Consider the following 20,516-nt stretch of genomic DNA (forward strand, 5'->3'; position numbering starts at 1 on the left):
TTTTGAAAACTAATTACTAGAGCAAATTATGATTCAATACACAGATGTGCAGTGTATGTAGCAATTAATTTTTCCGCTCCCACTAAAATATTTTTCTGTAATGTAATGTTTGCACTGGTTTGTGGCCATTTTAAATAATCAAGGTAAGAATACCATACTAGCTGAAGCAATCTAGAAAACATGATTTAGGACTCTATGGATTGTTTAGTTTGTTTCTATAGAGAAATAACTTTTTTTTCTTTTCAAATCTACTTAAATAAGATTAGTTCTTATTTGTAATTGTCCTTCAGCATGCTGAAAAAAAAAAAAAAAAAGAAAGCAGCATCTAAAACAGCACTATAGGCAAAATGTAAAATTTAGGAAACAGAAAGCAATGCAAACGCCATTGTGAAAATTCTTTCATGAAAAATACTTGGCAATCCTGTCGGAAAAGAAAATATTTCACTTCTTAAATCCAGCAAAAGAAGAGTTAAGATGACGGAGAACAGCTCTGTGAAATTTGGTGAGCTTTTTACATTTTTTGTAAATTCAAAAACATTCACTTACCAGAAATCAATAGAAATACAGATATACAGAATTATGTGTAATAAAGCTGCAGCATTGATTGCATTAATAACTACAGACATCTAAAGACTTCTGTATAAAAAGTGTTCCTTCTCTTTTTGTATAGAACACACTGATTTGTGTCATCCACCTTCCTTCATTTCACAGATGAAAGTTTAGTGTTTTTTCATACCTTTGTTTCATTAACATCCTCCACCTCTAAGTTCCACCATTATAAAATGATGAGTGAAAATGCATTTATCACCTAGAACACAAAGCTTTGTTAATTTCATTTTTCTCTTAAACTTCATGAATTTCTACACACTAAGCTAAACTATACATTTAAATTAATTAAGGATCTGATTATTTTGGGTACAGTATATCATTATCCTATTTCTATGTATGCAGAAATGAAGATACAGATCTGCACATATTCTTATTTATCTATAGTTGCATGCACATTCCAAAACAACCAGTGGAACCTCTTTGTGCATGCCAATTCAAACCTGTTTAGATAATCATTAAAACCTGGGGGTCAGATATTTTGTGTTATTTCTCCAGTGTATCCAGGACGGATTTGATGACTCCAACACTAGAGTGAAACTTCTGTTTGTCTTTGCCATTTCCTCACTTTTACTTTCCATCTCAGCTGTGGATAAGTTATTTATGTATTTACACAGAGATGTACCACTGAACATAAAATTCAGGCGTGGAAAATTTTACAGCTTTTAATTTTTTTCCTTTTAAAAAATATTTATTCATTTAAACCAAAACCAGCTGTTCTCTTTTCTGGGTCATCTTCAAGATGCACTGTATTTGATTTATTTTTCTTGAAGGTCTGACTCCTAGTCTAATTTTCCCTTTATATTTTCAAAGTTCATGCCTGTGTGACTCCAATTTAAATCAATATCTAAACCCTATGGAATTAAGTGCTTTTGCAAATGTAACCTTTTGTGACAGAGTATCTGCGTGTGCTCTGAAGTAGATTCTGCAAAAATAAAATGATCTTTGCAAAATCTGCAGTCAGATCCTTCTCACCTCCCTTTAGTCACTTAACTGGCACCGTGGGCTTCTCTGCATGGTCTAGATCATCTTGAGTCACAGATGTCACAGAGAGCAAGGCAGTAAGTGAGGCACTGCAGCTCCAGCTAGCAGAGAACAGCCATGCTCTTATCCAAGAACTCATGGCTTGGGTGCAGGAGGCATCCCACTAGATGAAACAGCTGCCCACAGTGCAGGGGCTCCTTCCTGCTAAAGCACACAGCCCAGAGATGTTCCTGTCATCTGCCTTTAGAGACACATACATGGCTTTCCTATTGACTGATCGGTGTCTGTCACTCCACAGTTCCAAAAATAAAAAGCAGTTGAAACTGTCCTGTGTAGAGCATTTCAATTCTATGTCCCTTGGGTAGAAGCAGGGGAAATGAGATCTTAAATTGGAAGATGTAATTGATACTAATGGCCTTACTCCCCATGAGTCTCTACCCTAGCCACAATGATCCTTACTGAAATGATTCTTAACTAGAGATAGAGGAAGGAGCTAATATCAAGTATTGGCAAATTATTTCCTTAGAGAGTCACTTGTTACCTTTCAAAAAAAGTCACTGCCAAAAAGAAGTCTGTGAAAGTGAGGTCAGCACCCTTTCTGATCCGCCTGCTGGAGGGAGACATTTGGGAGCAGCCCATGTTTCGTTCCAGCACGCTGAATGCCAGATGCTACAGCAGGCTTTCCAGAAGGACAAGGCACTTCCATCCAAAAAGCGCAAGAGACGGCCCCGCTCTGCCCACACAGAGCCTGTGGCAGCACCTCGGCAGCTCTTTCCCCGCCAGTGGCCTCATCCCTGCCCCCACAGTCTGATGGAAAAGGAGAACGTGCACCTGGTGCTCAAGCCTAGAAGTCTGTCGCCTTCTCTGACCTCCAGATGGGTGACACTCCTCCTTCTCTAGCCTGGAAGACAAGGAAAACATTTATAAGGCCTGCCTGTGACTTTAGGGACATCTCTTGCCAAAGCACAGCAGCCATGGCCTGAGCGTGGTCACCTCCTGTAGCAGCCCTAAACAGGGAAAAAGTGGGAACCTGACCCATTGCTTCCCTAAAAGAGTGAACTTTTTCTCCTGAAAGCCAGCTCCTGCATTCAGCTGGCAAGAAGGCAAGGCAAGCTTTCATTATCACTTCTTCCAGCAAAGCAACGAGAAGGAACAAGCTATTTCCTTCCCGCAGCAGGTTCATTGCCATCCCTTAGTGGGGAGTAACAGGAGAGAAGGAGGAGGGGAGAACAGGTAAACATCCCTTTCAACTCAGCATATCCTGTGATCTGATTTTCTTTCTTCTCTCATAAAGAAAAGTGCAGATCATCACTGACAAATAACAGTTGCAGGGAATGAAACAAAAACCAAACAAAACATTGTCTTTTTTTCTGAATTACATTTAAGATTTCACTACTGCTTGGGCTTCCAAAAGAGCAGCCATGTTCCTCTGGGGTGCAGAGACGATTCAAGCCTGCTTCAGACCAATAATTGCAGCTACCTTTAACCCAACAAGGCAACAGTTGTTTTCAGACGTACAAATGAGTTTAATAAGGGTCCCAGCAAGACTCTGAAATTATGGTTGACTTGTCACACCTCCAGCCCCCCAGGCTACATTCAGTTATTGATCTGTTTATTGCTTCCGCTGAGCGAACCACCTCTGTCAATCCACCTCTGTCAGAAGGCAGCCTGCAGCACACAGCGGACATTGTTATTAGTATTTAAGTGATAAATGAGACATGCATGCCATTCAGCATGTTTGTGAAGCAGAAAATATTTATTTTTTTAAAAGAACAAATACATAGGAAAGTCAGCCAGTTGCTTCCTTTTTAGTTTCTTGCTGCAAGCAGTAATCATATTTACTGAGCTCCAGGTGGAATTGCCCACATGAAACAAAATGCTGCTATTAAACTTTGGTGTTTTGGTTGAGCATCTTTGGAATAAATATTACATAAAAGAAAAGGGAAGGAAAAGAGGAAGGGAGGAAGGGAGGAAGGGAGGAAGGAAGGGAGGGAGGGAGGGAGGGAGGGAGGGAGGGAGGGAGGGAGGGAGGGAGGGAGGGAGGGAGGGAGGGAGGGTCTGGATCAGGAGAATTTCTCCAGAGGAGGAAGAGAAGTTGGGATCTGACCTTTCTGCCTCAGTGCTTTCAAAAGCCACCTTCACACATTAAGGAACAGTTTATTGCTGGGTATTAGCCAGGATAACCAAAGTTAAATATGCTTGATCAGGAATTTAGAAATTCTGCTAGTTGCAACAGCTGGACAATTTATTCCATACCTGCTCATTCACTCCTAAATCATGACTGACTGGTGCTCCCCTCACATTTTATGCTGAAATCTTATAACAGGCTCAGTTTCCCCATCCCCTGGGTACTCTTCCTGTTCCTGAAAAAACATGATAAACAGACTCTTGCCTAACCTTGAGTTGACAGGGTCTTTAAAGCTTGCAATATATCATTCTTCCTGGTACTGAAAATGTGGAGAGTACTCACCTGCTTAAGCAAACAATCTAAAAACAAACTCAATCTGCAAGTGTGTCTTACACTACTTAAATTTGATTTACTACAATTATTGACAAGGCTGTTACACCATACATGCTATCTTACCACACAAATCCAGAAACTATGAAGATTCAATGTTAAACATTATTAACATTCAATATGCCCTGGATATATTCTACTTAATAGAAAATCAGATTTTTTCATGGCACTGTTAAAATCTTTTTTCCCTTCGAGGAGTTCTAGCCAGGTTTTTGGGGTTTTTTAATACAAGATAGAAATCCCAAAGTCTTCTATTTCAAATTGTAAGAGAATAGAACAAGAAAGGCTACACTGCATCTGCCCTCCAGCACCTCCATTACCTCCAGCAAACCTTTACAGGGAGGAACAAGCAAATGGGGAAACTGCCTGAAGACAATTCCAGGAGGAATTCCAGAAGGAGCCTCTCGGATGGAGGTGGAAGGAAGTGGCTATTTGCTGGGAGAAACTGCCATGAGAAAAACAACTATGAGAGTGGGGAAGTCTATTAGATTTGAGAAAGAAAATGAACACATCAATTTGGGAATGATTACCTTCAGGGAAGGACTGGAGCAAGTGAGAGCAAAGGCTGGATCCAGCCCTTGCACTTTCAAGACTCATTTCTCATATTCTCGGAATAGGTTTGTCCACAGATCTGCTAAAATATTTTTCTGTCCTAAAATGTCCCAGACCCACTGAAGCAAAGCAGCACTATGCACTGCAGTAACAAGGATATCTCTCTCACGCACACACAATTCACTGCTAGGGATTTCACACAGCACACTCTAAAACTATATTTGTCATCTGTGATCTATTAAGCCTCCTATCTACAGCAAGTTAATGAGATTTTTTGAAAATTACGCCAGTTACCAGCTACAACCAGAACTATAGTCAGAAAGGATTACACCCCGTGTTGCATTCACATATATAGCACACGCTGTTTGGATTCGAAAGCACAACAGGAACAATTTGCTGAGACATCGTGGTACCATGCCCAGATTATATCGTTTTCTAAGACACAATCAGGGAAGGAATTATCCCTTTCCCACGGATCTAAAGGAAAATAAATTAAGAAAAAATAGGCTTGGTCTCAGAAAGCTGCAGTATCCAGGACAAGAAAATCTCCTGGTTTGTGAAAGGAATGGCATAGGTGTCAGTTAGTGGCCATAAAAAGGTCCAAAATAGACCTGAAAACTGGGGGATTTGCACCAGGGAAAGTAAAGAAGGAGGAAATAGAGCAGGCAAGCCACAGACTCTGTACCAGCATCTGAAAGCAAGATGTGCATCTAATGAGCCTGGAGAAAATGGCCTTTTGTCTGCCAAGTGCATGGCCAGAGCAGCAAGAAACCTCTGAAGCAAACTCCCGTTAATTTTCCTGTGCTCCAAGGAAGCCTTGTATCTCCACAGCTGTGTATTAATGTGTGATGTACAGGGACAACATAGTAAGTCCAAGACAAAATACCAGCTAAAGCCAGGGGTGGAGGGCTGGAGGCCAAAATTGATGCTGAGGGAGGCACATACCATGAGCAGGTTTGCCTCTGTAGTGGGCATGGAGCTCTGCAGGCAGGGGACGCTAACACCGACCATGCCCAGCCTTCTCTTATGTCACTTCCCCCACCAGACAGAGGGACAGCACTCAGAGACAGGAGTCACCAAGCCCAGGTACTGAGCAATATTTAACCCTATTTTCAGGGCAGAAAAGCCAACCCATGAAATTATTCATTTTTTCTTCAATTCCTTAGAATTGTTTCATTCTGATAATCTGAGGAGCTGGCAGTGCAGGAACCCAGCCACCAGGTTAAAGTAGGTATTTGAGTCAAATTGCTGGCAGCAGAAGTGACCTTTTTCCTCTTAGCAGAAAATAGCTCCTTCTGAGGTTGGTTTGGGTGTACTTATCAAAGATGTAGGTTGTGTCTGTTCTGTGTGGCAAGCTCAGTTATCAATATCTCAGATGCATCTCTGTGGGGTATCAAGTAACACCTTGATCCTAAAGTAATAAAAAAATCTACTGTTCAATTTTATTCTTTCATTATGAATGATATTAACCTTTAATTATGCATCCACTCAGTCACCAGGTCCAGCACCTTCCCATTTCCATTTTAAGTATTAAATAATTAAAAATTATTCTGGGTATGGAGACCCTCCACTAGACCACTGCTAGGCTTTGCCTGGAAACTTCCACACCTTTGCTCAAATGCAACCTTTCTGCTTCAATTCTTCTTGATTTAGACTGACAAAATTGCTTTTTATCCTTCTGTGCGGTGTGAGCCTCTGAAATGTTTTATGTCCCCATAAGGATGAAACAGAAGTTGTTCTTCTCTGGTTTACATTTGGAGGAAAGGCAGAAAGAAATCTTTACCTCTCCAGCATATGGCATACAAAAAGCATGGGAAGATTTGCAGCCTGCTCCGTGCTGCTTCATGTTTCCTGTATCTCCACTTCTTTAGAAGGATGGATAGGGAAGCAGTGAGCTCTGAAACAGCAGATGAATAGAGTCTGGAACAGACTGAGGCTTCTCTTGTCTGCTTGGTCTATTGCCTCTGGAGGAACCAGACAATCACGGGCCCGCCTGGCGTCTGCTGATGTCTCCCAGGAGATGAATGTTGTTGAGGAAAGAGCACAGATCTTCCACAAATTTATGACTCAGTTCATCCACTTCTACTATTCATCTGGATATTGTAATAACTCGACTTATGTGTTACCACGTTCCTAGAAATATCACTTTCTCTCTTTGTCCTATCTGCAGTGCTATTTCAATAGTATTTTTCTTGGTATTTAGGCAATCTCAGCTCACACAGCTATTTCCTAATGTTGTTAAAAATGCCATCAAACCATGCAGCAGTTATATACAATAAGATATAACTTCCAGTCTTGCAATGCAGCTTCACCCTCTAACACCCATGGATCACAGGAATCCTAGAGCAGCCCAGGTCATTTACTCTCATAATGGTGGGAAAAAAGAGCCTCTACACAGAGCATGTTTACTATGAAGTTAAGATACATCAAGAAATTCTATGTATTTCAGTAGATGTTTTCTTATGTCTTACACTTGGAAGAGTCAGACCGAGCTCTTGCTGCTTCTGGCAGGAAGGTGCAGTTGACAGGAAGGCTCCACATCAGAATTCCTTCACCTCATAAAAATACTCCACTGGAAACCTACAGGGTTTCCAAAGGAATAGGAAAGGAAGATCACAATAAACTACTTGTGAAAAGGGCAGACAAGGGCCTACAGAAAATACTGGTGGATGCTCACTAAGAGCTGAACAGGCAACTTCATTGGCATCATCAGGTCCCTGCGTTCCTCTGGTATGAAAGATGGGAGCTTTTTACTTTCAGGATATTATTAATATTTACATAGAAATTAATCTAAGAATATCCACACAAACTAGAATCCCAACTTTTAAACAATTTTTTCTTCAAGACATTTTCCATGGGATCACTCTAAAAATTGCCACCTGCAATGTATTTACCCCATTTCAAGATCTTATTTCTGTCTGGGATCTGAGTTCAGCCCAAGCTCTCCACTCAACACATGCCAAAAGAAAAATTGGGCTAATTTGACCATAAACACGTGCCAGCTGAAAGGGTTCTATATTAAATTATGTAATAGTCCTCATGCACAACATCAGCTTTCTTGTAACCTCTGTCCCCTGGGGATGTAGTGTCTCAGAATGTTTAAAAGAAGAAAAGCTTTTCAGAAACAGCAATATTCAAAGGTGTGCAAATGTATTTTCTATTTTAGTTCTCTGAGGTTTTATGTATTATTCCTGTTCCCCAAAACAAACAGAAAATATAAGCTACAGTTAAATAATTAATGAAATTGTAAAATAATAATAAAAACTTAGTTTTATAAAAGTATAAAATTTTAGGAGAGTAGAATCAGGGCCAGTGTGTAAACTTATATTGATAGCATTTTACATTTATTACCATTATGATCATCAAACCCAGAAGAAACTGCCAGTGGAAAAACAGGCTTGTGTTGAAAAATCAACATAGTACAGCCCACAAATGCATTTATAGGAGTACTGAAAAGAATATTGGTAGATTTCATCTTGATTTTAGTTTGCACTAAAATTCCTGTGAGAAGCCATTATAGCCATAAAGGGTAGTAAAGGAGGCTAATAATACTATTTAAAAATAAAAACTAAAAGCATTTTTAATAGCTGAGCTCTGGTTTGGCATTAAAATACATTGGTGTGATGTATCAACAAAAAGCCTAACACTACAGAAAATGGAGACAGAAAATTCTATTATTCTCTTCCCTGACTTTTCTATGCTGCTTACTTAAAATACATAAAAAATCACTAAATACCTAAGGAAGCAGTTCAGATTTGATGTTTGAAAACTCCCTTATTTCTCTTGGCGCTTACTTTAGTGAGAAAGAAACTCACTAGACAATTTAGAAAACTGTTTTGCAATGGTTACAGCACTGGAACCTGACTGAAGCCTCATTTTGATCCATGATAAAATCAACACCGTCTTCTGTAGGAAGTAGAGCTGACCAAAACTATTTCACAGACAGAAAGTTCATCAAAACCCACACGTTTGGAGAAAATGAAAGTGTGACTTGGGAGATATCGACCTGGCCATGTATCTGCTTGCAATTCATGAAAGAGTTTGAAAAAAAGAGAAAGGGATTTTAGAAAAGTTTAAATGGGTTTTCATCTTTAAGAAGACACAATGTTTTATAGTCATATGTAAAAGGAACATTTCAACATGTTATTCCAAAACAGTCCCAGTCTTGGGACTATCCTACAGTTTTAAAATATATAAAACTGGACTTAAAGAGGAAAACAATATTTATCTTGTTTGAATATATGCAAATATCAGTCTATAACAAAATATTATTTTCTAGTTTACTCAAATTATTTTAAATTATTTAGGTTTAAAACGGAGCTATAATGTCCATGTTCTTTGTGCTGTCAGATATTTTGGGGGGATATTTTTAAGAATACTTTTTGTATTTACGCTTTTAAAAAAGCTTCCTAAGTGATGAAACAACTTTATTTCTTTTGAGATTATGCATTTTATGAATGCCATGGAATGGACAAAATAGCACTGAAAATAGGTATCATTGATGAATAGTACCTGAACACTAAAACCAGAAAAAAATTTAATCAATGCAAATGTCAAATTGCCTCTTTGAAAGTGTAATATTTCAGACAGAATTCTTGCTTTTATTTTGATCTCGATCAGTTAACAGCATAGCCTAGCCTTACCTAACCACCCAGAGAGGCATAGCTGACTTTTTAGCTCTTAGCTTTTGCTCCCTAAGAGGTCAGAACACAAACTCTGATACACACCCCATTTGCCCAAAAGCAAATAATTGCAAAAGGGCCTAAGTTCCTTTCTTCCAAATTTTCTGCCAGCTGACTTGTACAATTACATGCTCTTTGTTTGTAAATATCTGTGACTCGTCTTACTTTTTTTTAGAATTTTTTAGTATCTACATAACAAAAACACCCATTTCACCCAAGGCTTTAGAGCTTTTACACACAAAGCCTCTAAGTCAGTGCATCTTTGTCAGCACACAAACATTCCCCAAGGTGCATGAGTCAGTGACTCACACCGTCACGCTTCCTCGACAAATATTGCTTCCCATAGTGCCTTTCCCTATTCTGGAAATGTTAAAAGGAGCAGAGTCGTGCCCTGCTCCAAAACCCAAAAAGTATAGAAAAAATATTTCAAAGCATAAAAATACATTCTGAAATTCATTACTTCAAACTCCATGAGAATTTTTATGCGCCATATTATTCTTCTACCACTGGGAATCCAGGCTCATCACATCACCTGACAATAAAGACACAGAAAGAGAAAATAACAACATAAATTTTGATTGGAAAACCATCATTTTATGCTACGCCTGACCATCAGGAATACATCAAAGAACCAAGCAGAATATTGGGTCTGTGCTCCAGCCACGATACACCTCTAATTATTCTAACCCTTTTAAAAAACAACAGGTTTTGTTGTAACAAAAATATAACAAAGAAATAGCTTGAGAGGGAAGGAAAAAACTTCTAAGCTGTCCTCAAGAGTCTCAGCTTTCAGCTGAGAAGAAAACCAACTTGTTTGTTTAAACTTGGGGAAACCTCCTCTAAGAAAACCAAACTGTTGTCTGTGATGCTTTGAAGTCCCCAAAGACGTTGAAATGTTGATCTTCACAATACACTGCCCCATGCATCTTTGGAAGAACTAACTGTTTATTCAAGGCATGAAACAAGGGAAAAGATGCATCATATCAAAGCATTAGGCTTTGGAAAGCCTAAGCATTAGGCTCAGGAAAGGTTAGAAGAAAATGACGGAGGGTTAGGCAAGCAGGGACAGGTGTTATCAACATGAAGCAAGATTGGAAAGGAACTCACAAAATAAGCAACTCTTTTTAGTTAAGAAGTTTGGGAAACATTATCTATGTTGTGTACTCCAACATACATGAGGAAGATGCTGTGTGTTTTCTGATGATGCCAAGGACACTGAAGAAGATGCAAGTTCCTTGTGAAGGTTCTCCCCAAACTTATGACCAACCCATACAGAAAAAAGGACTACATTTTTTACCACATTTTAGAAAAAGATGTGCACTGAAGACAGTTTAGTGAAGAGCAATGAAGAGAGGCTTGTTGCAAACTCTGGATAAAGAGCAAGAAGCTCTGCTTTCCCAAGTTGGGGTAACCCCTTTCAGAGAGTTTTGGCCTTTGCCTCAAAGGCAGAGGCAAAAACTTTAAGCAACACCTGGAGTTTTATGCAGTTTATGATGTGGACTACCATAGTTTCAAAGTGGGAGATCCCCGCTGAGGTTTTGAACAGGAAAAGGGAGAACTTTCTGAATTCCAGTCACTGCAGTGCTTCAGACAACTCGAGGAAAGGGTTGCCAGCCAGTCCATAGTTTATGGTTACTGGCTTTACTGTGAAATATTTCCTATATCTGATATTGTAACTGGTAACTTTTCTTCTGATGAAAACATTTCTTTTCTAGCATTTTTACTTTTACAACACTTTATGCTCGCAAAAAAAATTCTGATGGGGGTTTTGCTCATCTCATAACACCGATGGAAGCACTTTCCCTCTGTGACCCTCAGAGACTTTGAGTCCCTACACTCAGTTCTGCTTCCTACCTTGCTTTTTCCTTTAATCCTACCTGGAGTCACTTAAAATGGTGCAGTGTTTACAACAATGTGCTGAAGCTTTTCAAGTCCATCTGATGAAATATTATTAATAATTCATACTAATATAATAAATCATTTATGTTTCTGCAGAAGAATTTATCACACTGTCTTGCCTGAAACTCTTCTCTTTCGAGGTCCTATTTGTCATACACAAATACCACTGGCAGAACTCAATCTGAAAACATGTTTCTGCCAGTCAGACCTTAGGAGGTAGGAGTGCTCCCTGATGACAGGATTGCTTTTGTAGGGTAAATTTTGCATGACTGCAAAACTTCTTGAGTAATATTTTTTGAAGTTAAAAACCCCAACAACGACTGAAATCTCAGTAACAGAAATGCATGGGAATAAAATGGACTTCTAGCTATGGATGGAGGGGCACATGCAGGGGATAGTAACAGAGAATCAGTAGCAGTTAGAAAATTATACCCTTTTGAGAACAATGCAATTAGTTATAAAGAAGATTTCATTACTTCCTATAAGCACTCAGGATGGAACCCCATCCTTTTCAATGTGTTAAATGGAGAAGTGGTTTGTCACTGAAGAACTTTTTAACCATTATTAGAATCAAAAATTCTAGACCACCTCTTCAAGAACATTATATTCATTGTCTAAAACCCCTTTTTGTCAGACACAAAGACAGAAGATCCAAGCAACTCCAGGCGTTACCTGCTTTTCACATGGGGTTGTGGCTCTCTGCATCTGACAGCAAGACAATCAAGGATTTTATTTAGGTTTTTCTATTAAACATAGTCCATAGAAAATGGGGCTCATGGTCAAACAAGATTTTTTTTTTCTTTCCACCTTCTTAATATTTTTAATGAGTCCCCGGTTCTGCCATAATGGTGACTGCTACACCTTGTCCCATGTGCTCTTGTGAGCTCAGTATAGATTCCCATTAAGTCAACAGCAGCTTCTTCACTGGCAGCAGCATTTGAGCCAATTATTGCTCTTTGAAAGGGGACAGAAATCTCCCATGGCAGTTCAACTAGAACAGAAATACCCAAATTCTCCCACCAGTCCTCCTCAGCTGAATGGGATTCATCAAATAAGACCTCAGTTCAAGTCACTGTTTTCTTTAAGCTGATAGCCAGAACTCAGCTGTTATTGCTACTACTCTGCAAAGACCTTGGTTGCTTTAAGAGAACACTTGTTACTTCACCTCCACTTTTGTAAACTCATATTCTTCAATCTCCGTTTGTCCCTGAGGCCTCTCTTTCCTATTGTGGGAAAAAAAAAATCAATCGCAGTCTGTGTTTTACCAGAACACAGAGGAAATTTCCCCCCAACAAACTCATAGTAAATTGGGTATTCGTGCCTTCCTTACAGAACTGATTGCAAAACATATGGCAAAAGTCCACCGGAATCTCCAGGCTCAGTATTTTAAGGTTGAAGGTCTTTCTTGGGTACAGTCTGAACTAACATCTGAAGAAATATTTCTTCACTTTTTTCTCATAAGTAACCTTGTCTGACACTTTGGTTCCACGTCTTCCCTTTGAGAGCCTCCTTTCATTTAGCAGCATGCTCACAGGAACTTCAACTCCACAAAAAGAGCTGAGCCCCGGAAGACAGCTCTGGCAGGTAAAAGGAATGAAGGACTGAAAATTTCAGCAAATCTCCAGGAGGTGCAATAACAATGCTCAGCACATTGTCATCTTTCCTGTCATTCCTAGGTCAGTAACAGAAATCAATTTCTATATGAAACCAGCAGAACCTGGAGCTAGAATATTGCTGCAGGTGTTGGATGTCCTTTTATTTGAAAGCCTTCTCATGCCAATTTTTAAAAATCACCGGAGTTCTCAGCTCTGCACATCAGGTATGACTTCTTTTTGTGCACAATATGAGAATTCAATTACTGTGGGACCTATTCAAAGAAAAGAACTTGAAAGCTTCAGCATAAATTCAAGTGGTGTTCAAGATGGATAATACACTTCAGTCGCTAACATCTGCATATCTAAAATACTGCACTATCCAGCAGAGCAGTCAAGCCCTCTCCACAAACTCAGCAGGACAGCTCTCCAGTCTGCTGGCTAAAAGGTCAGATGTTAAACTGGTTTCACAATACTACAGGAAAGCTTAGAATCTAACAGAAGAAAATAAGTCCTTTGCAGACTATGACAAGGGTTTGAGTAGTACATGGTTTGAAAAGTAGTGACAACAGCTTTAGGGTAATAAAATACAGTAAACACTTTTGTTGTCTATTACACTATTGACAAGTAAAATTATACCAAGTCCATTATTTCAGTTTATGGAATAGGCAAAAATATGCTTGTATTTTGGCTAGTCCCTTAGCTTGAAAACATAAATGGAAAGTGCTGATTGTGATGGATTTTTCATCACATATTTATTTCAATGAACTGAGAAATATAAGAAAACTACCACTTCTGGCTGATGCAAAATCTTGTTTCCCCCTACCTCTAATGTAAAAATGAGAAAGCTGAAGCACTTAAATGCCTTAAGAACATATATTGAAATCCCAGAAGTACTTTGGCCATTCTGCACTGCTGCAGAGGTGAGCATTGAATTGCCTTTTGACTTTAAGCCAATTAACCCAACCATACATGAAGAATGAAGTCCTAGCAAGATAATGTAGTCTATTTTAAAGAGCTATAAAAACAGAACACCGACCCTGAAACAGATTTAGCTACATCCTTGTGTGTATATCACAGCAGCAGCTGAAATTCACTTTGTTCCATCCTGTGAACATGTAAAACAAAACTAAGGGTGATTTAGCCCCATCCCAAGAGTAGTAAACCAACCTCCAAACAAATCATAACTCAATTTGTACTTTCCAAACCTCACTTTTCAATGGACTGTCTGCTTATGTGTCCATAGATGCCACAGTGTGTTTTACTCCAGGTTCTCATCTTAAATATCACTTCCAAGACAGCAGATTAATACCTTCTAGCCTTTTCTTTCTAGTAGTATTTCTAGAACTTTTCAGCTTGGAATTATTGAAACACTACCCTTTATTTAGTAAGTTAAATTTCAGTTAACAAATCAAGTCACAACTTCTGATCAACTGGAAATAGGAATGCTTTTCCCTCCTGGTACTTTTACCTCTCTCCCTCCCCAGTGTATTTTGACCCAACTGGAACAATTTATACTGATTTGTTTTGTAATTTATTTGAGGTCAATGAATTTTTTTTTTTCAAATGCCCATAATTAAACAAAATTACTTCCTTTTTAACATGAAATTTTTCATTTTACTGGGATTTTTTAATCTTTGTGCTTGTTTTCCCTCGTTTCTTTTTGATAGCTTGTGTGTATGTGACACAAAAATGGCCACTAAACTCAGCTTAATTTGCAGATAGCTTCATATAATCTAAAAGTTATAAATATTTTATCATAAAAAAAGCTTTATGAAGCTCTTTCAATAGCCCTTTAATTACAACAGAGCAAAGCACAGGAGAGGTGAGAAAATTGAACATGATTATTTTATAAACAGAACAACCATGCTCAAGTTCTAACAAAGAGTTTTCACTCATTTTTCAATTCATTTGGGTCCTCTTGTCTTTGAAAGGGGTGCCACCCCAAACTCAGTAAAGGTTTCTACCCAGAAAAATGATGTTTATGCCAGGACACACAATTTGCATAGCAACAGCAGTTTATGCATATTATTTACCAATCCTTTGGCAGCCCAACTGGGCTGTCTGCAGTTTAAAGCAATTTTCAGAATTCATATATTTTAAAAGTATAGCTGCTGAGCAGACACACTTTTTGGACAGTGGCAGTAGACCATATATTGCTAATCCACACAAACACAATATGAGATTTGGGGTGGTGTGATGATCTTGCTGACCTGCTGTAGGGATGCTGGATGAAATACTTGTTGGAAGTATCTTTACTCTCTCCTGTTTGACAAATGCCACTGGCCTTTCAGCAGGTCACTGGAGTGGAAGAGGATGTTTGGGCAGCATGGCATGCTATGGTCAAGGGAAATGTGCCATTAAGCAACTGTATAATTACAAATTGCCTCTGAGAGGCACACACTTGCACAGCAGATGATGTTCTTCCCAGAAAACATGGCACAGCCAGAATAAAAAGCTGTTCCTTACAAAATTCATATTGGATAGGCTTATCAAATTCAGGTGTTTTCTCTTCATGAGAATATTTCTATCCAATAATTAAATTTGAATTGAATAAAATATTTATACCTTGGCAGCTGTCAATTAACACCATAAGGGCTCACATTAAAGAACATACATAGTTTTAAGACAGGATTTATTGCAACAAAAGAAGACAGATGAATTGTTGATATTACACAGCATTATTGACATGGCATTGTGATGCTTTTATTTAACTCAATAACAGATGGCTCCATATATTCACTTGGAGCAATATATGCTGTCTATGTGAATTCCCAGCGTGCCTGCCTATTTCTCAGCTGTTACTGACTGGGGTGCCTTTCCCAAAGGTGCCAAACTAATTTGGAAATTAAGGAGTTCAAACAACAGTCAGTTAAATGAGCTCTCAGACCCACCTGCGGGGCTATTCAAGCCCAGTTTATAGAAGGGTACTGGCATCCCTGGGCCCAGCTGGATATTTAGTAGAGAGGTTTGGTCTGCAAATTAGGCCCTGGATATAGTTCAATACCTTGCAATTTGCAAATGATAGATGAGCTTGGTTTTCCAGCTGAAGAGCTGATCAAGTGACATTCACAAAAATAAACAAGCATTTGCTACTTAGAGAGCATGTCCTGCAAGATATTTCAAAGTGTTGCCAAAGAGACAAGGAGACTGATAATGAGGACGACTTGCTTGCCATTATTCATCATAAATGCCAGAAAGGATAAAAGTTTAAAAATAAATAAAAAAGCTGATGATCTGATGACTTAGTTGTGGGTGATAATAACAGGAAATGTGATCACTTGCAAAAGCAGCCCATCTTGGTAGTTTGAGATATTTCAAGCACAAAACAGAAAAATATGTGCTTCATATGTACAAGTATGTCCTGGAAATATACTTGATCTTTCCCAGTTCATGGCTTTAGAATATTAGTACTGGATGCAGGGATACTTACAGTCATGCACACACACAGCAGCCCTAGAGGAAAGTATTCCCTGGCCCTGGCACAACAGCAGAAAGTTTTTGAGGAGTTGAAATTTCAGCTCCTTCCTTTTAGGGGATATTAGGAAACTCCTTGGGCCCTGTAGCACTGCTGCAGGCAGAGGGTGAGCAGGTAGACAAGTACAGGGAACCTTGAACTTTTCCTCTGTGCCCAGTGACTGAGTGGGAAGGACCAGCTTTGTTTATGACAAAGAATGTTAGCAGAGATCAAGAGTAAACTGACAGTGGCATGGCTTAACTTAAGACTTAGTTCATCTATGCATTGATGCCAATCATAAGGACACACAGAATCAAAGGATCAGTTGTGTTGGAAAAGACCTTTGAGATTGTCAAGTCCAACCTATGACCCAACACCACCATGTTAACCAGCCCATGGCACTGAGTGCCACATCCAGGCTTTCCTTAAACACCTCCAGGGATGGTGACTCCACCAGCTCCCTGGGCAGCCCTCTCCAATGCCCATTACTCTTTCTGTGAACAATCTCTTCCTAATGTCCAGCCTAAACCTGCCTTGGTGCAGCTTAAGATGTGTCCTCTTGCCCTGTCATTGGTTGCCTGGGAGAAGAGGCTGAGCCCCCACATGGCTCAGTTTCCCAACCCAACAACTACTCCAGAATTCCACGCCAGGGTCTTCTCTTTCTGCATGGAGGTTTCTTTTAGTGACATACAGATTTAACCTGCTGCTGTGCCATCCATTGTGACACAATTCTCAGAAGGTCAGAGTCATCTCTTGTCTCTCACAGCTCAGCAAACAGCTGACTTGCACATCAGCTCTTGCAAGCAATATTCTGTGGAGCACGTAAGTGCATTTGCATTCATACACTGTGCATATATAATTACACATGGGTCATATTCCTGATCATATTATTCTTCAAAGATTGTTTTGTTTCTGTAAATTTATCTGCCACAGACAAGATAAAACTTGGAGTTCTCACTTTTTAATTTTGTTACTGTAAACAGTGTAAGCATCACATTTCCATAATCACTGCTGTTATGAAACATAGGAACACTACCACAAGAATACTGTGTGTTTCTTTACAATGTTTTAATCACAAATTGGTGCCTCAAACTACCTAACTGAGGGATTCCAGTATGAGTAATAACTATAAGGACATGACATACCAGAGTAGCTTCTCTCCAGTTAAGATATCACTTAATATGGGATCAAATACTCAAATAAAGGAAACATGTGTTCCTCTTAAATGTAATTTAATCTTATGTCATTGTTCAGGGGAAGCACAAGATATAAATTTAGTGATCTTCATCTGGGAGGATGGCTGAGGGGATACCCTCAAATGTTCAAAATAGGATGCAAGCTCAGGGTGAAATACCACCAAATATACTTCTGTAAAGAAAGCAGTTCCTGACAGTTTTCTGGTGAGGTTATTGAGAGCTAATACAAGAAAGCTGATTGTGAATGATTCAAAGGAGGTGAAAGTTGTACAGAATATTGCACAGATGATGAACCCTCCAAACCACAGAAAGCTATGGTTGCAAATCCATGGAAAAACATGCCTCTTCAACCCACAAGTGAGAATTCCCAGTGCAGTAGCTGATCTCTAGTGAAAATGTTGCAAATCGTATACAAATTAGTATGAATATTTATCAAATGTTTTAATTAAAATTATCAAGCCCTTAGATTATGTGCCAAAAAAAAAAAATCAAAAGAGATAACAACCATGAAGCAGAAACAGTATAGCAGAACAAAAACTCAGCTGGGACCTCCAACAGCAGCCAAGGAAAATCACATCATGTGAGCAACCCACAGCCTTAATTCAATGATATTCAGAAAGCTTGAACATCCCAAAGGGTGCATGTTGCTTGAAAACAGAATTCATTAATGTTCAAGCTGAAAAGTCAATACAAGAAACCCCCCTGAACTAAAAAGCATATGGCACGAGTCAAATTATCATCATTATACAGTAACTGTTTTCATATTTTTGCTTTCTTTTGTCAAGTCCAAATAAGCCATCCTAGGGTGAACAGCTTTTGTTCTAGGGGAATTCAACTTTATATTACATATACTATGCCATAAAGCAGACCAAAACCCACCTGGCACCCTGATGCTGCAATGTGCAAACCTCTTTCTGCCAGTCAGCTGGAATGGAGCAGAGTCACCTTCTTGTACAGCATGACCCTCCTTGCTCTGGTTGAAAATTTGGCAGCACACCTCCCTTCCAGAGGAAGGACATTACATTTGCTTGCAGTGTTAATGCAACCCCACGCAGTTATTAAACAAAGCCAAGAGAAAAACAGAACAATGGGTTGCAATTTCTCCTGGACAAAATAACCCCAAAAAACAAATGGTTGAATAGAAGCCATTTAGGGCAAATGAATAATTTTCTTGCATGTTCCCATGCATTTTGGCAGTGGAGAACCTCCGGAATTGGCGTTATGTGTTAAATGCCAATCCTTTCACTTAAGAAAGTATGCTTACCCTCCAACTCAGATGAAAACAGAATCTAAATACAGTATTTGCTCATAAGATTACAACAGCTGCCTCTTTTCAAGCATGCTACAATATATGATTGCCACAGAGGGCACTTAGACTGCTAACAAGCCCTTAATTCAGAGATTGCATATGTCAGGTTTCCGCCTTAGACAGAATTATAATTCATAACTTGAAAAACATTATAAATCATATCAAGTCACAAAAAAATAAAAATTTCTACTGAAACAAATACCAAATTTTCGAATCAGCCTCTAATATAGCGTATTAGGCAAAACAGCATTGCTCTATCCTGCTAACAGTGGCCAGAAGAAACACTCACTTCATGGTGAATACAGGGTGTGCAGCATCAACCCACTGGTTATTCAAGGATGCTGTAACTTCTCAGCACTTCCAACACAGCCTTGGCTCTGTATTACAATCTTGGTAGTGGGAGAAATGCTTAAATGTTCTCTTCTGTTACTGTAAACAGAAGGATCTCCTGATGAGTTCAGCTTGATGTTTGCAAATGTGTCCTGCCTAAATTATAAATGCAGAAGCCATAATTAATCAGCTTCTATAGTTCTCATTAAAAAGGAACTACACTGCCAGGTAAAAATAAATTTGCAGATAGCTACCTACTGCATTTGCCTTACATTTTATTTCAGAGGCAAAAAAATGGGTACCATTGTTAAAGAGAGTCTCTATGTGAAAAATATCCTTAGAAGGAGAAACTGTAACAGAAATGAAAATGTAGGAAACTCCACAACTGCAGTTTCATTTCATTTCCTCTCCAACTGCTAAAGATAACCTACTATTGTGGTTTGTTTTCTTTATATCTCAGATTAAATACAGTTCCAGGTTCATAAACAGAATTCACAGATCATTTAAAGCCAAATCCGTAATAAGCCTGACTCTGTAATGTCTCAACATCTTTAGCTTCCTTCTTCCTCTGGGTTCTGTAAAGCTTTTCATTTTGCAATTATTGTCTTTTAGATTGTGTTCCAGCCTAAGCATTTCATTTGCCATTTGATTATCTTACTGCTTTTGCCATGACCACAAACACTGGAATCCTGGCTCATAAACCCCAAGGCTTTCAAGAGACTGGACAACTGATATCTGAGAGCAAAGTTCACATTCCTCCCTAGCAGCTAGTATGATCTAGCCCTAAACCCGAAGGGGTTACAGCTAAGACTACTGATTTATAGCATGCATCCTATGTGGATTTTCAACAAGACAAGGAAGAGTCAGCTGTCTCCATCCTCTTTAAGAAAAATTAATTCTAAAATTACGTCTCAGTCTGAATAGATCTGTATAACACAAGAGCAAAGTGAGCACTATTGACTCCAAAGCATTTTCTTCTTTTTCCCAGTAATGTTTGGCATAAATGTGTGAGTTTTAAGTAGATCTTCTTGATAATGAAAATTTCTTGCACCTCTCAGTTGACTGGAGAGGATTCTTTGTTGTTTCCTTACTCGTGTATTGCCTCAAAAAATACCTACATAGACTTTTAGAGTGTTCAAAGACTGGTACCATCAAATTTAGAGGTTATCACAAAACTTTTTGCCATTATCAAATTTATTAATGAAACCACCTCTGATTCATTGGTATTTTCCTGGGCTTTAAAAAACACCACCACCCATCTCTTTGTATCTAAGTTGCACATAAAACCTCAGAGGAATTAGATTGTGTCAGATTCCCCTGAGGCCAGCAATGGAGACAGGAATACATCCAGGCTCCTGGGCTTTGGGACAGTGTTTGAGCCAGTGGACTTC

General features: G+C 39.0%; 1 long non-coding RNA gene across 1 annotated transcript in view; it reads right to left on the bottom strand.

Annotated features, from left to right (window-relative positions):
* Positions 1–424: 424 nt before the first annotated feature.
* The window catches only part of LOC138107766 (uncharacterized), a 128,330-nt gene continuing 108,238 nt past the window's right edge, over positions 425–20,516 (bottom strand). The window contains exon 2 of the long non-coding RNA XR_011149695.1: positions 425–2,491. This is a non-coding gene — a long non-coding RNA (uncharacterized lncRNA). The remainder of the gene's footprint in view (positions 2,492–20,516) is intronic.

This window comes from Aphelocoma coerulescens, chromosome 3, assembly GCF_041296385.1.
Source record: "Aphelocoma coerulescens isolate FSJ_1873_10779 chromosome 3, UR_Acoe_1.0, whole genome shotgun sequence".
In the NCBI taxonomy this organism is placed as follows: domain Eukaryota; kingdom Metazoa; phylum Chordata; class Aves; order Passeriformes; family Corvidae; genus Aphelocoma; species Aphelocoma coerulescens.